We start from the raw sequence: 15375 nt of genomic DNA, 5'->3' as shown, positions 1-15375 counted from the left end.
TAGGTACTCCAGAAATATTCGATGAAAAATGTCAGTGTTTACCAATATCTCTAAATTCATAAATATAAATGTGTTATAAGATAATGATAAAAGTTTAGTTTAATGTGTGATGCCATCAAATGGCTTAATACCTCAATTTAAAACAGAGAATTACAAATAAATAGATATATATAAATATATGACAAATAGAAATAGGGTGTGGGTTGTATGTGTGTTCATCAAAGTATTAGTATACATAAAATATACTGCACTCATTTTACTAATTAGATCTTCCAAACTGGCTTATGGCATAACAAAGAGATTACTCTGCAGCATTAAAACTTAAATCTCTGTGTGTTTATCTGACAATGTTTGGTTGTCATATAAATAACTTAAGATCAATTACACACACAGACATGAATCCATGAAAATGCATGTACATATGCATGTGTGTGTATTTGCATTCACACAGACAGACACCGCCCCCCCCCCCCGACCATGTTTGTTTTTTTAAGGGCTAGCAAGGTACATAAAATACACAGCAAACTACCTAGGAATAATGTAAATCATAAGACAATACTGATTTCAAATGACAACTGTAACTGATAAACCATCTTGACTTTTTATCAACTGAATAAAACAAAATAAAATTTCTCTGGGCTATGTTGCAAATTTACAGCATACACTTATATATAAGAGATTTGTTAAAACTAATCTAATTGGTGTTGCTAACAGCACTGCTGCATAAAAAAGGAATATGCATAGTATTTAAAAATGTCGTACTTGGCAAGGGGCAAAACAAATGTGTAGCTAGCGAACAATCACAATTTTTTTCTATCAAAAGAAAATAATTTTTCCACCTCCCAACTAGTAATGGAGTCCTCTACTTTGCAATGAAGCAAAACAAGAGCTGCCTTTCCACATGAAATGATAGTTTAATTCTGAAAACACTGAAGTGACAGGAAAACATGATATATTCTATGGAGTCCACTTTGCCTAACAAACCTTACTCAGGGAATCTAAAAGCAAATAAACAAAAAGTAGTGTCCATGAAGTCAAATTAAATAATCAGAAAAAAAATGTTAGTTAATCTTTATCATTTGTTCTTCCTAAAAGCAGTTAAAAGAAGGGCATATGGTTTATTCATTTCAAAAGCTAAAATAAGAACAATAAATAATGGTATGATCCAATTTTTATAACACTACTTGCCAGAGGATCTCAGTGATTAAACTGTTATAGCTCACACAATGCTGACATTAAGATGAAAGTTGAAAAACTGAAGAACATTACCTGGCAGCTAATATAGTTAGAAACGACACTTCTATATCATGGTTCCTTTGCAGTCTCTGGGTTATCTTTCCAGAGAAAATTTTGTTTGAGCAGCACTAGAAATAACACTGGACTGGAGCCTAGAGATAGGGGCTTTTGTTCTGGCTCTGATCAAAAATGAGTCAAGATCTTGCGGCCAAGTCACTAAGTCACTCCTTGATTTTACTAACAAAGTGAGCGGCTTATATGGGTTAAGTCCATAACAGCCCTGCCTGTCCTATGATGTGCAGCTAAAGCTAGTAAGTCTTCAGTAGGAAATTTTAACGCACAGTGCTCACTAATAAGAAAATGAGTAGGTTCATTTTTGCAGAGGTACTCAAAACACACATAAAAGTCTGAGACATATTTGAATATTGCCAATAAGCACATCCATGTAAGAATAAAAGGCAAAAAAAAAAAAAAAAGTAGAGGCTATAACACAAACTGCCAGACGGAGGTATATATTTTCAATACTCTAAAACATCATACTTCTTTTTATCAAAAAGGATTTTTTTCCCCTAATGTCAAAGGCTGTTTTAGTTATTCTAAAGTCCCACTAGAAAACACTGTTTATCCAAACATAAAAGAGGGAAAGTATAATATGATACTGAGAAAAATTCTACTAGCTACTGTTTTCCTTTTATATCTAACTGTAAAACCAACTTCACATGTAACTTCTGAATCCATTTTTGGCAGCTACAAAACAATTGCCAAAATCTAACTAAAACAGTGCCAATCCTACTTGAATTTCTATACCATGCTTGCATTTTCAATCTTATAGAAATATTAAAAACCTGCATAGTATCTACAAAATGAATCTCCCTTTCTATTACCAAAGAGCACACAAAAAGATTAAGGCAGATAGGCAAAACTGAAATACATGAATACCCTTTGACTTCTACAGCTAGGAAAACCAACCACTACTCTTATTTTAAAAAGGATCAGCTAGGGGCGCCTGGGTAGCGCAGTCGTTAAAGCGTCTGCCTTCGGCTCAGGGCGTGATCCTGGTGTTCCAGGATCGAGTCCCACATCGGGCTCCTCCGCTGGGAGCCTGCTTCTTCCTCTCCCACTCCCCCTGCTGTGTTCCCTCTGTCACATACATACATACATACATAAAAAATCTTTAAAAAAAAAATAAATAAATAAAAAGGATCAGCTAAAAACAACCGCCTCAAGAAATAACCGTCCAATATTATAAAGGATAGAACAAACCAGAAACAGTAGTTACATAACATGTTAGCAACCAGTACTAACACAAGTGAAATTGTACCCCCTACTTAACTGATTTCTTTGAATGAACACAAGAACTATATAGAGAAGCGTAATTAATAATACAAAAGAATACAGTCTACCTACCACAAATATGTATCTTCTAATTATTACACAAGTACTATAGCAAAAGAAATAACTTTGGGTGACTTTCATCTTACTCTGTTTCTAGTTTGTAAAACAATCACCATGGTCCAGCAAGAGTTTTTTTTGTTTGTTTAAAAAAAAAAATGTGATTGGAATCTTATTACAATTACGCATCCAGCTAGAATAGGAAATAGTAACAGCATTTACAATATCAAAATATACATACATTAGAGGACAATTAAGGAAGAGTAAGCAAATGTATTAAACTGGAATGGTTTATCAAGAAAAATAATAATAGATCGTACGTTTATCATAAAAAAAATGTATAAAGTAACTAAGCGCCAATGTGCTTTTAATGCCACCTTGAAATTCTAGGTATCAACAAAATCTTAAAACAGTGCTTTGTACATTTCTTGGAGAAATTAGTATTAGCATGTACTTTACAGTACAGGAGGCATAAGGAATATTCACAACCGGCACTTTAGAAGAAAATAAATACTGAAAGGAAGAAAATTATCATTGACTCCAAGCAGGTCTATACACTACAACAAATAAATACAATATGACAATTTAATAATTCACAGATAACAAAAAAAGATCATTTACTTTTGTTTTGTAATGTGGCTAATCTAACAATATCAAAAATATTACATGGCCAGGAAAAACATCACACTAGCATTAAATTAACCATTACGGAAGACAATCAGCGATTAGTCAGGATATTCTTTCAAAAGGAGCAGGCAGGTGACAAATGTCAGTTGGCTTACAAAAATAACTACATCCTTTGCCTTGTTACCATTTTATGCAAATAGTATAAGATATGCTATTTTAGAATAACAGCATTCCTATAATATTTAATGCATCAAGAGCCGATGTTATTCTGTTAAAAACAAATTACAGCCTAGTCTGATGAGGAAAGAATAACATGAGACTGACTGACTTTGCCAAAGACTACTGGGGAAAATCATGGTCATAATCTATCAATTATTTCAAACTCAGATTTCAAAAAATCAAAGTATCACCTCTCAGTAACTCTTTAATGTTTGCTTTTAAGAAGCTGACCTGCCTTGGAGGAGTTAAGATGGTGGAGGAGTAGGGGACCCCTTTTTCAGCCGGTCCCCTGAGTCGAGCTGGATAGGTACCAGACCAGCCTGAACAACCACGGAACCAGCCTGAGACACAGGAAGATGCATCTGGATCTCTACAAATGAACATCCCCAGCGCTGAGTATTGAGGTACGAAGCGGGGAGCCATGAAACCGTGCACAGATATCGGAAGATAAACGGAAGGGGGAGGGAGCTGCCACGTTCGGGTGCCGGGAAGTGGTAGCCACTTGCACGGGGGAGCGGGCGGGCTAACGGACAGCACCCGCAAAACAGCAGACTGAGACCGTGAGCCGGGAGTGCGCGCCACCAGGCATCTCGCGGAACACCGGAATCCCGGTGCGCTCACGGGATCCAGACTGAGACCGGGAGCTTCCGGAGCGCGCGGGGCGGCTGGCGGCGTTAGAAACAAAGGACAGAGACGCGCGGGCCCTGGAAGTGAGGGCTGGGACGCCGGGTGTGGGGCGCACATCCCGGGACGCTGCAGGGTTGAGCAGCACCAACAGTAACGGAGTTAAAGTGGCCAGAACATTAGTAGAGAACGGGCCGCAATCCCTCTGTTCTGTGACAGAGGCTGAAATTCGGCCGCTGCTGCTCTGACTCTCGGAAGAGGCACAGCAAACTGCCAGGGAAAGCCGCCAGAGAACAAAAGCCTGGAAATACCGGCTCAGAGAGTGCCCGTACCCATCCCCCCTCGCAGGGGACACGGAGACTCTACCCAAACAGGGCTGCCTGAGTATCGGCGCGGCAGGCCCCTCTCCCAGAACACAGAAGGCAGGCTGAAAAATCAAGAAGTCCACAACCCGGGCGCCTGGGTGGCGCAGTCACTGAGCGCCTGTCTTCGGCTTAGGGCGTGATCCCGGCGTTCTGGAAAGGAGTCCCTCATCGGGCTCCTCCGCTGGGAGCCTGCTTCTTCCTCTCCCACTCCCCTGCTTCTGTTCCCTCTCTCGCTGGTTGGCTGCCACATAAATAAATAAAATCTTTAAAGAAGCAGCCCACATCCCTAAGATCCCTATAAAACAAGGGACATGGCCTGGGACCCAGTCAATAATTTGGGCTCTGGACAACCCCGCAACCTCTCCTTATCAGAATGACAAGAAGGAGAAGCCCCCCCCCCCCCCCGCAAAGAAAAGACAGTGAGTCTGTGGCCTCTGCCACAGAAATAATGGATATGGATGTAACCAAAGTATCAGAAATGGAATTCAGAGTAATGATGGTCAAAATGATGAGTAGAATTGAAAAAACTATTAACGAAAAGGTTACTGAGAATATAGAATCCCTAAGGACAGAAATGAGAGCGAATCTGACAGAAATTAAAAATTCTATGAGCCAAATGCAGGCAAAATTAGAGGCTCTGACGGCCAGGGTCACAGAAGCAGAGGAACGGGTTAGTGAATTGGAGGATGGGTTAATAGAGGAAAAAAGGAAAATAGAAGCTGGTCTTAAAAAAAAACACGCCCACGTTGCAGGTTACAAGAGATTACTGACTCAATGAAACGATCCAATGTCAGAATCATCGGCATCCCCGAGGGGGTGGAGAAAAACAGAGGTCTAGAAGAGATATTTGAACAAATTGTAGCTGAAAACTTCCCTAATCTAGCGAGGGAAACAAACATTCCTGTCCAAGAGGCAGAGAGGACCCCTCCCAAGCTCAACCACGACAACACTACACCACGTCACGTCATAGTGCATTTGGCAAATATTACAGCCAAGGATACAGTATTGAAAGCGGCCAGAGCAAAGAAATTTCTCACGTACCAAGGCAAAGGCATCAGAATTACGTCAGACCTGTCTACACAGACCTGGAATGAGAGAAAGGATTGGGGGGGGGGGGGGGCATTTTTCAAGCTCTTTCAGAGAAAAACATGCAGCCAAGGATCCTTTATCCAGCAAGGCTGTCATTCAGAATTGATGGAGAAATAAAGACATTTCAGAATCGCCAGTCATTAACCAATTTCGTAACCACGAAACCAGCCCTACAGGAGATATTAAGGGGGGTTCTATAAAGGTAAAAAGGCCCCAAGAGTGATACAGAACAGAAAGTCACAGCCAATACAAACAAAGACTTTACTGGCAACATGGCATCATTAAAATCATATCTCTCAGTACTCAGTCTTAATATGAATGGCTTAAATGCTCCCATAAACACCACAGGGTTGCAGATTGGATAAAAAGAAATGACCCATCCATTTGCTATCTACAAGAGACTCATTTCGAACCCAAAGATGCATTCAGACTGAGAGTAAGGGGATGGAGTACCATCTTTCACGCAAATGGACCTCAAAAGAAAGCTGGGGTAGCAATTCTCATATCAGATAGATTGGATTTTAAATTAGAGACTATAGTTAGAGACGCAGAAGGACACTATATTATTCTTAAGGGAAGTATTCAACAAGTGGATATGACAATTATAAATATATATGCCCCCAACAGGGGAGCAGCAAGATACACAAGCCAACTCTTAACCAGAATAAAGAGACATATAGATAAAAATACATTAATAGTAGGGGACCTCAACACCCCACTATCAGAAATAGAACACCCTGGCAAAGACTAAGCAAAGAATCAAAGGCTTTGAATGCCATACTTGACGAGTTGGACCTCATGGATATATATAGAACACTACACCCCAGAAACAAAGAATACTCATTCTATTCTAATGCCCATGGACATTCTCAAGAATAGACCATGTTCTGGGACACAAAACAGGTCTCAACCGATACCAAAAGATTGAAATTATCCCCTGCATATTCTCAGACCACAACGCTCTGAAATTGGAACTCAACCACAAGGAAAAATCTGGAAGAAACTCAAACACTTGGAGACTAAGAACCATCCTGCTCAGAAATGACTCGATAAATGAGGAAATCAAAAATCAACTTAAACAATTTATGGAGACCAACGAGAATGAAAACACAACGGTCCAAAACCTATGGGATACTGCAAAGGCAGTCCTAAGGGGGAAATACATAGCCATCCAAGCCTCACACAAAAGAATAGAAAAATCTAAAATGCAGTTTTTATATTCTCACCTCAAGAAGCTGGAACAGCAACAGAGGGACAGGCCTAATCCACTCACGAGGAAGCAGTTGACCAAGATGAGAGCAGAAATCAATGAATTAGAAACCAGAAGCACAGTAGAGCAAATCAACAGGACTAGAAGCTGGTTCTTTGAGAGAATCAATAAAATTGACAGACCACTGGCAAGACTTATCCAAGAGAAAAGAGAAAGGACCCAAATTATTAAAATTATGAATGAAAAAGGAGAGGTCATGACCAACACCAATGAAATTGGATTATTAGAAACTATTATCAACAGCTATATGCCAAAAAACTGAGCAATCTGGAAGAGATAGAGGCCTTCCTGGAAACCTATAAACTACCAAGACTGAAACAGGAAGAAATTGATTTCTTAAACAGGCCAATTAATTATGAAGAGATTGAGTCAGTGATAAACAACCTTCCAAATAACAAAACTCCAGGCCCGGACGGTTTTCCTGGGGAATTCTACCAAACATTCAAAGAAGAAATAATACCTATTCTCCTAAAGCTATTTCAAAAAATAGAAACAGAAGGAAAGCTACCAAACTCATTCTATGAGGCCAATATTACCTTGATCCCCAAACCAGGCAAAGACCCCATCAAAAAGGAGAATTACAGACCGATTTCCCTAATGAATATGGATGCCAAAATCTTCAACAAGATCCTTGCTAATAGAATCCAACAGTACATTAAAAGGATTGTCCATCAGGACCAAGTGGGATTCATCCCTGGGATGCAAGCATGGTTCAACATTCGCAAGTCGATCAGTGTGATACATCATATCAATAAGAAAAGACTCAGGAACCATATGATTCTCTCAATTGATGCAGAAAAAGCATTTGACAAAATACAGCATCCTTTCCTGATTAAAACCCTTCAGAGTGTAGGAATAGAGGGTACATTTCTCAATCTCATAAAAGCCATCTATGAAAAGCCTACAGCAAATATTATTCTCAATGGGGAAAAGCTGGAAGCCTTTCCCTTAAGATCAGGAACACGACAAGGATGCCCACTCTCGCCACTATTATTCAACATAGTACTAGAAGTCCTTGCAACAGCAATCAGACAACAAAAAGGGATCAAAGGTATCCAAATCGGCAGAGAAGAAGTCAAAATGTCTCTCTTCGCAGATGACATGATACTCTATATGGAAAACCCAAAAGAATCCACTCCCAAACTATTAGAAGTTATAGAGCAATTCAGTAATGTGGCGGGATACAAAATCAATACTCAGAAATCAGTTGCATTTCTATACACGAATAACGAGACTGAAGAAAGAGAAATTAGGGAATCCATCCCATTTACAATAGCACCAAAAACCATACGTTACCTTGGAATTAACTTAACCAGAGACGTAAAGGACCTATATTCTAGAAACTATAAATCACTCTTGAAAGACATTGAGGAAGACATAAAAAGATGGAAAAATATTCCATGCTCATGAATCGGAAGAATTAACATAGTTAAAATGTCCATGCTACCCAGAGCAATCTACACTTTCAATGCTATCCCGATCAAAATACCGAGGACATTTTTCAAAGAACTGGAACAAATAGTCCTTAAATTTGTATGGAAACAGAAAAGGCCCCGAATCTCCAAGGAACTGTTGAAAAGGAAAAACAAAGCTGGGGGCATCACAATGCCGGATTTCGAGCTGTACTACAAAGCTGTGATCACAAAGACAGCATGGTACTGGCACAAAAACAGACACATAGACCAATGGAACAGAATAGAGAACCCAGAAATGGACCCTCGGCTCTTTGGACAACTAATATTTGATAAAGCAGGAAAAAACATCCGGTGGGGAAAAGACAGTCTCTTCAGTAAATGGTGCTGGGAAAATTGGACAGCTACATGCAGAAGAATGAAACTTGACCACTCTCTCACACCATACACAAAAATAAACTCCAAATGGATGAAAGACCTCGATGTGAGACAGGAATCCATCAAAATTCTAGAGGAGAACATAGGCAGCAACCTCTATGACATCGGCCAAAGTAACCTTTTTCATGACACATCCCCAAAGGCAAGAGAAACAAAAGATAAAATGAACTTATGGGACTTCATCAAGATAAAAAGCTTCTGCACAGCCAAGGAAACAGTCAAAAAAACTAAGAGGAAGCCCACGGAATGGGAGAATATACTTGCAAATGACATTACAGATAAAGGACTGGTATCCAAGATCTACAAAGAACTTCTCAAACTCAATACACGAGAAACAAATAAACAAATCAAAAAATGGGCAGAAGATATGAACAGACACTTTTCCAATGAAGACATACAAATGGCTAACAGACACATGAAAAAATGTTCAAAATCATTAGCCATCAGGGAAATTCAAATCAAAACCACACTGAGATACCACCTTACGCCAGTTAGAATGGCAAAAATAGACAAGGCAAGAAACAACAATTGTTGGAGAGCATGTGGAGAAAGGGGATCCCTCCTACATTGTAGGTGGGAATGCAAGCTGGTACAGCCACTCTGGAAAACAGTGTGGAGGTCCCTTAAAAAGTTAAAAATTGAGCTACCCTATGATCCAGCCATTGCACTACTGGGTGTTTACCCCAAAGATACAGACGTAGTGAAGAGAAGGGCCATATGCACCCCAATGTTCATAGCAGCAATGTCCACAATAGCTAAATCGTGGAAGGTGCCGAGATGCCCTTCAACAGATGACTGGATTAAGAAGTTGTGGTCCATATATACAATGGAATATTACTCAGCTATCAGAAAGAACGAGTTCTCAACATTTGCTGCAACATGGACGGCACTGGAGGAGATAATGCTAAGTGAAATAAGTCAAGCAAAGAAAGACAACTATCATATGATTTCTCTCATCTATGGAACATAAGAACTAGGAAGATCGGTAGGGGAAGAAAAGGATAAAGAAAGGGGAGGTAATCAGAAGGGGGAATGAAACACGAGAGACTATGGACTATGAGAAACAAACTGAGGGCCTCAGAGGGGAGGGGGGTGGGGGAATGGGATAGACCGGTGATGGGTAGTAAGGAGGGCACGTATTGCATGGTGCACTGGGTGTTATATGCAACTAATGAATAATCGAGCTTTACATCGGAAACCAGGGATGTACTGTATGGTGACTAACATAATATAATAAAAAATCATTAATAAAATAAATAAATAAATAAATAAATAAATAAATAAATAAATAAATAAATAAAAAAGAAGCTGACCTGCCTTAAGCACGCCCAGTTCTCTTTGACCCACTTAAAGTATGCCCTTTTCCCAGGCTAAAGCCACTGAGGAATTCCCTTCCATCTCCATTACCCTCCCTTGATCACTATACACTATGTCGGAGCCAGGTCCAATCTCTCACTGTTAGAACTCAGAGCTGCCTGTAAAACTGCCCTCAATGGCTCGAAACTGGGAAACCTTTCCTGACACAAACAGGGCTGTAATATATATCCCTGGACCTCAGCTGGAACAAGGAATGTATTTTTCACCAGGAGTCAACTTCTGTGCATACAAACAAAATGTCCACAGCCACTTTCACAACTTGCTAGACCAGTACAGTGTAGCAGTTAAGAGCATGAACTCATAATCCTGTCTGAGTTCAAATCCCGGTTCCCCCTTTTACCAATTATATGATATTAGGCAATTACTTTAACTCCCTGTGCCTCAGTTTTCTCATCTCAAAGTGAAAATAATATTCATAAGGCTGCTATAGGCTTGCAGCAATGCATGGCACATAGTAATTATTCAATAAATGTTAGCAGAATTATTTGCAAAGTGTCCAGCCAAACCTCAGGTAGGAAAATAAAACCCTTATGCAAAATAACTGCCTAGCTGCCACGGCAGTCATATTTGTTTATACTGTAAAGACCCCGCGATGTCACAACTGGTTATTTCATCACTAAGGCCAAAGCTTAAATGGATTATCTTGATATTCGTCAAGTCCTACTTTAAAAAGCCAGGCTATAGACTATTCAGAATACAAAATACTGTATTCGTATGATTTTATTTTCAGTGTATGCTTGGGGTATAAGTGCAAAATGACTTTTTCATTCCTGTAGAACTTTGGATAAAGGTTCAAGACTCCATTCACAATATGGTAGTCACTAGCTATGTGTAGCTCTTACATGTTTAAATAAAACTAAATTACAAATTCAGTTATTTAATGGTACTAGCCACATCTGAAGTGCTCAGTTCCCATATATGGCAGATACCAAACTTTGCTACCACTGTAGAAAGTTCTTCTGGATAACACTGGTGTCGACAAAGCCCTCTGGCACTAACCATCTGCTCTACCGGCCTCCATTCACTGTCTTGCCTTCTACTGAGCAGTGGCAGAAAGAACATCTTGATGCGGTACTCCTCTAGAGGAAGTAAAGCTGGAGACCAAAACTGATCCAATGGAAGGTCTGATGGCCTAACTGAAGCTCCAATTTCCATCTCCCCATTAGAGAACAATGTTCTACAACTATTCACCCAGCTTATTTCCAAGCATAAAGGAAAAAAGAGATAATCAATTTTTACTTAGTTCAGTTTTACTTAGTTCCACTTCCTCTTCTTTTCCCAGTTCAGTGTATTTGCTTAATAAAACAAGAAAAGTACTAATCAGGTCTGTTTACCAATTGAGAATAACAGCTGGGATTGACTAAGTAGTTGTGTGGGAAACAAGCTGGCCATGCTTCTCCCTAGGCCCCACCACCCACTGTCCAGATGACGAAAAGGATAAGGAAGCAAGCTGTTCCACTTTGACTCAAGAACTCTGAAAACCTGAAGGATCACTTCTTTTCTTTTTCTCATCTTATTCCAAGGAGTGGTGGGCATAGAGGATCTGATTTATTCAAACTGTAATTCCAGCCTGAAATCACCAAGAACTGCAGGAAAAGATAGAATTATAATCCTCTTAAATCTGGGTCAAGAGAGTTGGAACAACTTTGAAAGACTGAGGGATGAAAGAGACCTGAGACTATCTGGCTCAAAATATTACATGCTCAGGAATGCCACAAGCTAAGTTACCTCGTGGTTTCATAATATATTCCAATGCACTGTATCTTGCTAGAAAGGAGATCGAATTACAGAACATCCTACACCCTGCATGGCTTTTAAAGTAGCTTTATTCTGAAATTTATAAATGTTTAAGTACTCTTAGTAGTATCTTTCCTCAAAGATTATTCTTTTCAAGTATCAGTCTCCTCTGAAGTGTTAGAGGGCCCCCAAAGGGTTTCTAACTAGTATTTATCTTTTGCAAAACACAATCGTTTTGAGGTTGGGCTGCCTTACGATAAAAAGACCCAGAGAGGGTTGCTCGATTTAGCAAATAAAAATAAAGGATAATCGCTCTGAATTACTTCTTACAAATGCACACAAAACTACAATTATCTCAAGATAAAAAGTTTAATTAAAGAAAAACACAGAATAACCAGGTAAATTCAAAATTTAAGATAAACAAAGAATATTTAGTATAAGTGTATCCTGTGTATATTTGGGACATACTTACACTAACAAGTTACTTGTTATTTATTTGAAATTCAGCTTAAATGAGGTATACTGTATTTTATCTGGCCTCTCTAGAGCCAAGAGTATTAGTCTTCGTAGAATCTGGAAAGGCTAAGAGTGGAAGGTGACAAAATCTGAAATCACAATTAATATGGATAGAGTAAATACAGATACTACACAGACGTGTGCTTTTAAAACAATTAAAGACATGCATATAAGCAAACCCTAAGCCTCTGAATCTAATGCCAGTCATGAGAATCTTGCTGGAGAAATTTTTTCTACATTAGTCGTGCTCAATTCTAGCTCCCACTCTGTTAACTTCATCCTGTTGACACAAATCCCAAACAGTGCCACAGACTTGTGCCTCTCTACCCTCTCCTGGAGGACTCTGGAAATGTCTCCTGATTTTGTTCCTACAGAAGAACTAAGCTTGGACCCTCTCCATTCCAGCTATGGCAGCCACCTGACCCTCAGCCCATCCACTGGGTGTTAGATCACTGGGTCAGATGTACTATACATAACAAACCCAAATCTGGCTACAGGCTCTTCTAAAAACCTGCCAGAAGCAGTGAAACAGTTCAAGACATCCAGCTGAGGTTTTACCAACAAGTAAACTTGTTTTGGTAAAGTCATTCTAAAAAACTAATTAATTCAAATCCTCTGTACAGGCATACCTCATTTTACTGTGCTTTGCTTTACTGCACTTGCACAGATACGAATTGAAGGTCTGTGGCAACACTGCCTCAGGAGGTCTATCAGGGCCATTTTTCCAATAGCATCTGCTTACTTCGTGTCTTTGTGCCACATTTTGGTAACTCTCACAATATTTCAACCTTTTCATTATTATTATATTTATTATAGTGATCTGTAACCAGAGATCTTTGATGTTACTATTGTAATTGTTTGGGGACACCACAAACAGCATCCGTAATATGAGGAACTTAATAAATGTTGTATGTTCTGACTGCTCTACTGACCAGCCACTCCCATCTCTCCCTTTCCTCGGGCCTCCCTATTCCCTAAGATACAATATTGAAATTAGGCCAATTAATAACCCTACAATGGCCTTTAAGTGTTCAAGTGAAAGGAAGAGGCACAGGTTTCTCACTACTCCAGTAAACACACTAATGATAAGTGAAACAGTCTTATTGCTGATATGGAGAAAGTTTTCGTGATAGGGACAAAAGATCAAACCAGCCACAACATTCCCTAAAGTCAAAGCCTAATCAAGAGCAAGGCCCTAACTCTCTTCAATTCTAGGAAGGCTGAGAGAGGTGAGGAAGCTGCAAAAGGAAAGTCTGAAGTTATCAGAGTTGGTTCATGAGGTTTAAGGAGAGAAGCCGTCTCTGTAACATAAAAGTAGAAAGCAAGTCACCAAGTACTGATAGAGAAGCTGCAACCTGTTATCCAGAAGATGGAGCTAGGATAATTAAAGAATATGAGAACATGTAGCTAAAATAATTAATGAAAGTGGCTATAGTAAAGAACAGATTTTCAGGTAGATGAAACCGCCTTCTATTGGAAAACGATGCCATCTACCACTTTCATAGCTAGAGAGAAGTCAATGCCTGGCTTCAAAACTTCAAAGGCTGATTCTCTTGTTAGGGGCTAATGCAGCTGGTGGCCTTAAGTTGAAGCCAGTGCTCATTTATCATTCAGAAAATCCTAGAGCTCTTAAGAATTTTGCTAAATACACTGTGTCTGTGCTCTGTAAATGAAATAACAAAGCCTAGATAACAACACATCTGTTTACAACATGATTTACTAAATATTTTTAAGCTCACTGTTGGGACCTATTGCTCAGAAAAGATTCTTCTCAAAATATTACTGCTCACTGATAATGCACCTGGTCACCCAAGAGCTCTGATGGAGATGTACAATGAGATTCATGTTTTTCATGCCTGCTAACTCAACATCTGTTCTGCAACCCATGGACCAAGGAGTCATTTCAACTTTCAAGTCTTATTATTTAAGAAATATTTTTAGTAAGCTTATAGCTGCCATAGATAGTGATTCCTCTGATGGATCTAGGAAAAGTAAATTGAAAACCTCCTACAGAGGATTCACCATTCTAGATGCCATCAAGAACATTTGTGACAGAGGGAAGAGATCAAAATATCAACCATTAACAGGAGTTTGGATGTTAATTCCAACCATCATTGATGACTCTGAAGGGTTCGAATTTCAATGGAAGAAGTAACTGCAGATGTGGTAAAAACAGCATAAGAATTAGATGTGGAGCCTGAAGATGTGACTGAGTTGCTACAATCTCATGATAAAACTGTAATGGATGATGAGTTGCTTCTTATGGATGGGCAAAGAAAGTGGTTTCTTGAGATGGAATCTACTTCTGGTAAAGATGCTGTGAAGACTGTCAAAAAAACAAGAGGTTTGTGGTATTACATAAACTTAGCTGATAAAGCAGAGGCAAGGTTTGAGAAAACGGACTCTAACTTTCAAAGAAGTTCTACTCCGGGTACAATGCTATCAAACAGCATCACATGCTACAGAGAAATCACGTGTGAAAGAGTCAATCAATGAGGCGGACTTTATTGTTGTCTTATTTTAAGAAACTACCACAGTTATTCCAACCCTCATCAACCATCACCCTGATGAGTCAGTACTTATCAACATCAAGTCAAGACCCACTACCAGCAAAAAGATTAGGACTTGCTGAAAGCGCAGATGATGGTTTTTAAGCAATAAAGCATTTTTAAATTAAGGTATGACATTTTAAATATGACACTGCACACTTAAAAGCCTGCAGCATAGTGCAAACAGAACTTTTATATGTACCGGGAAACCAAAAAATTCATTTGGCCCACTTTATTGCGATATTTGCTTTACTGCAATAGTCTGGAACCTGAACCCCCCCAAATCTCAGAGGTATGCCTATAAACATCTTTGCTGCTCCACAACTCACACAAATATAAGAACATCTAAGGCACAGATATCCAAAGATTAAAACTATAAAAATAAATCTGTTAAATTGAGAAAAATATACATTTATATAACCACAAGTTCCTCAATAATCCTTATAACGGGAAGCTATAAGCCAGGGGAATCAAACTCAAATGCTCTAAAGTGCCAAGGAAATAATGCAAATTAGTTATGTAAA

At 39.2% G+C, this 15375-nt stretch overlaps 1 protein-coding gene across 4 annotated transcripts in view; it reads right to left on the bottom strand.

Annotated features, from left to right (window-relative positions):
- The window catches only part of UBE2E3 (ubiquitin conjugating enzyme E2 E3), an 89201-nt gene that overhangs the window by 49100 nt on the left and 24726 nt on the right, over nt 1–15375 (bottom strand). The window lies entirely within an intron of this gene.

Source organism: Ursus americanus, chromosome 1 (assembly GCF_024610735.1).
Source record: "Ursus americanus isolate L20-20 chromosome 1, mUrsAme1.1.p, whole genome shotgun sequence".
Classification (NCBI taxonomy): Eukaryota; Metazoa; Chordata; class Mammalia; order Carnivora; family Ursidae; genus Ursus; species Ursus americanus.
Note: the sequence above shows the minus strand (reverse complement) of the source record. Positions and strands in the feature narration are given on the sequence as shown.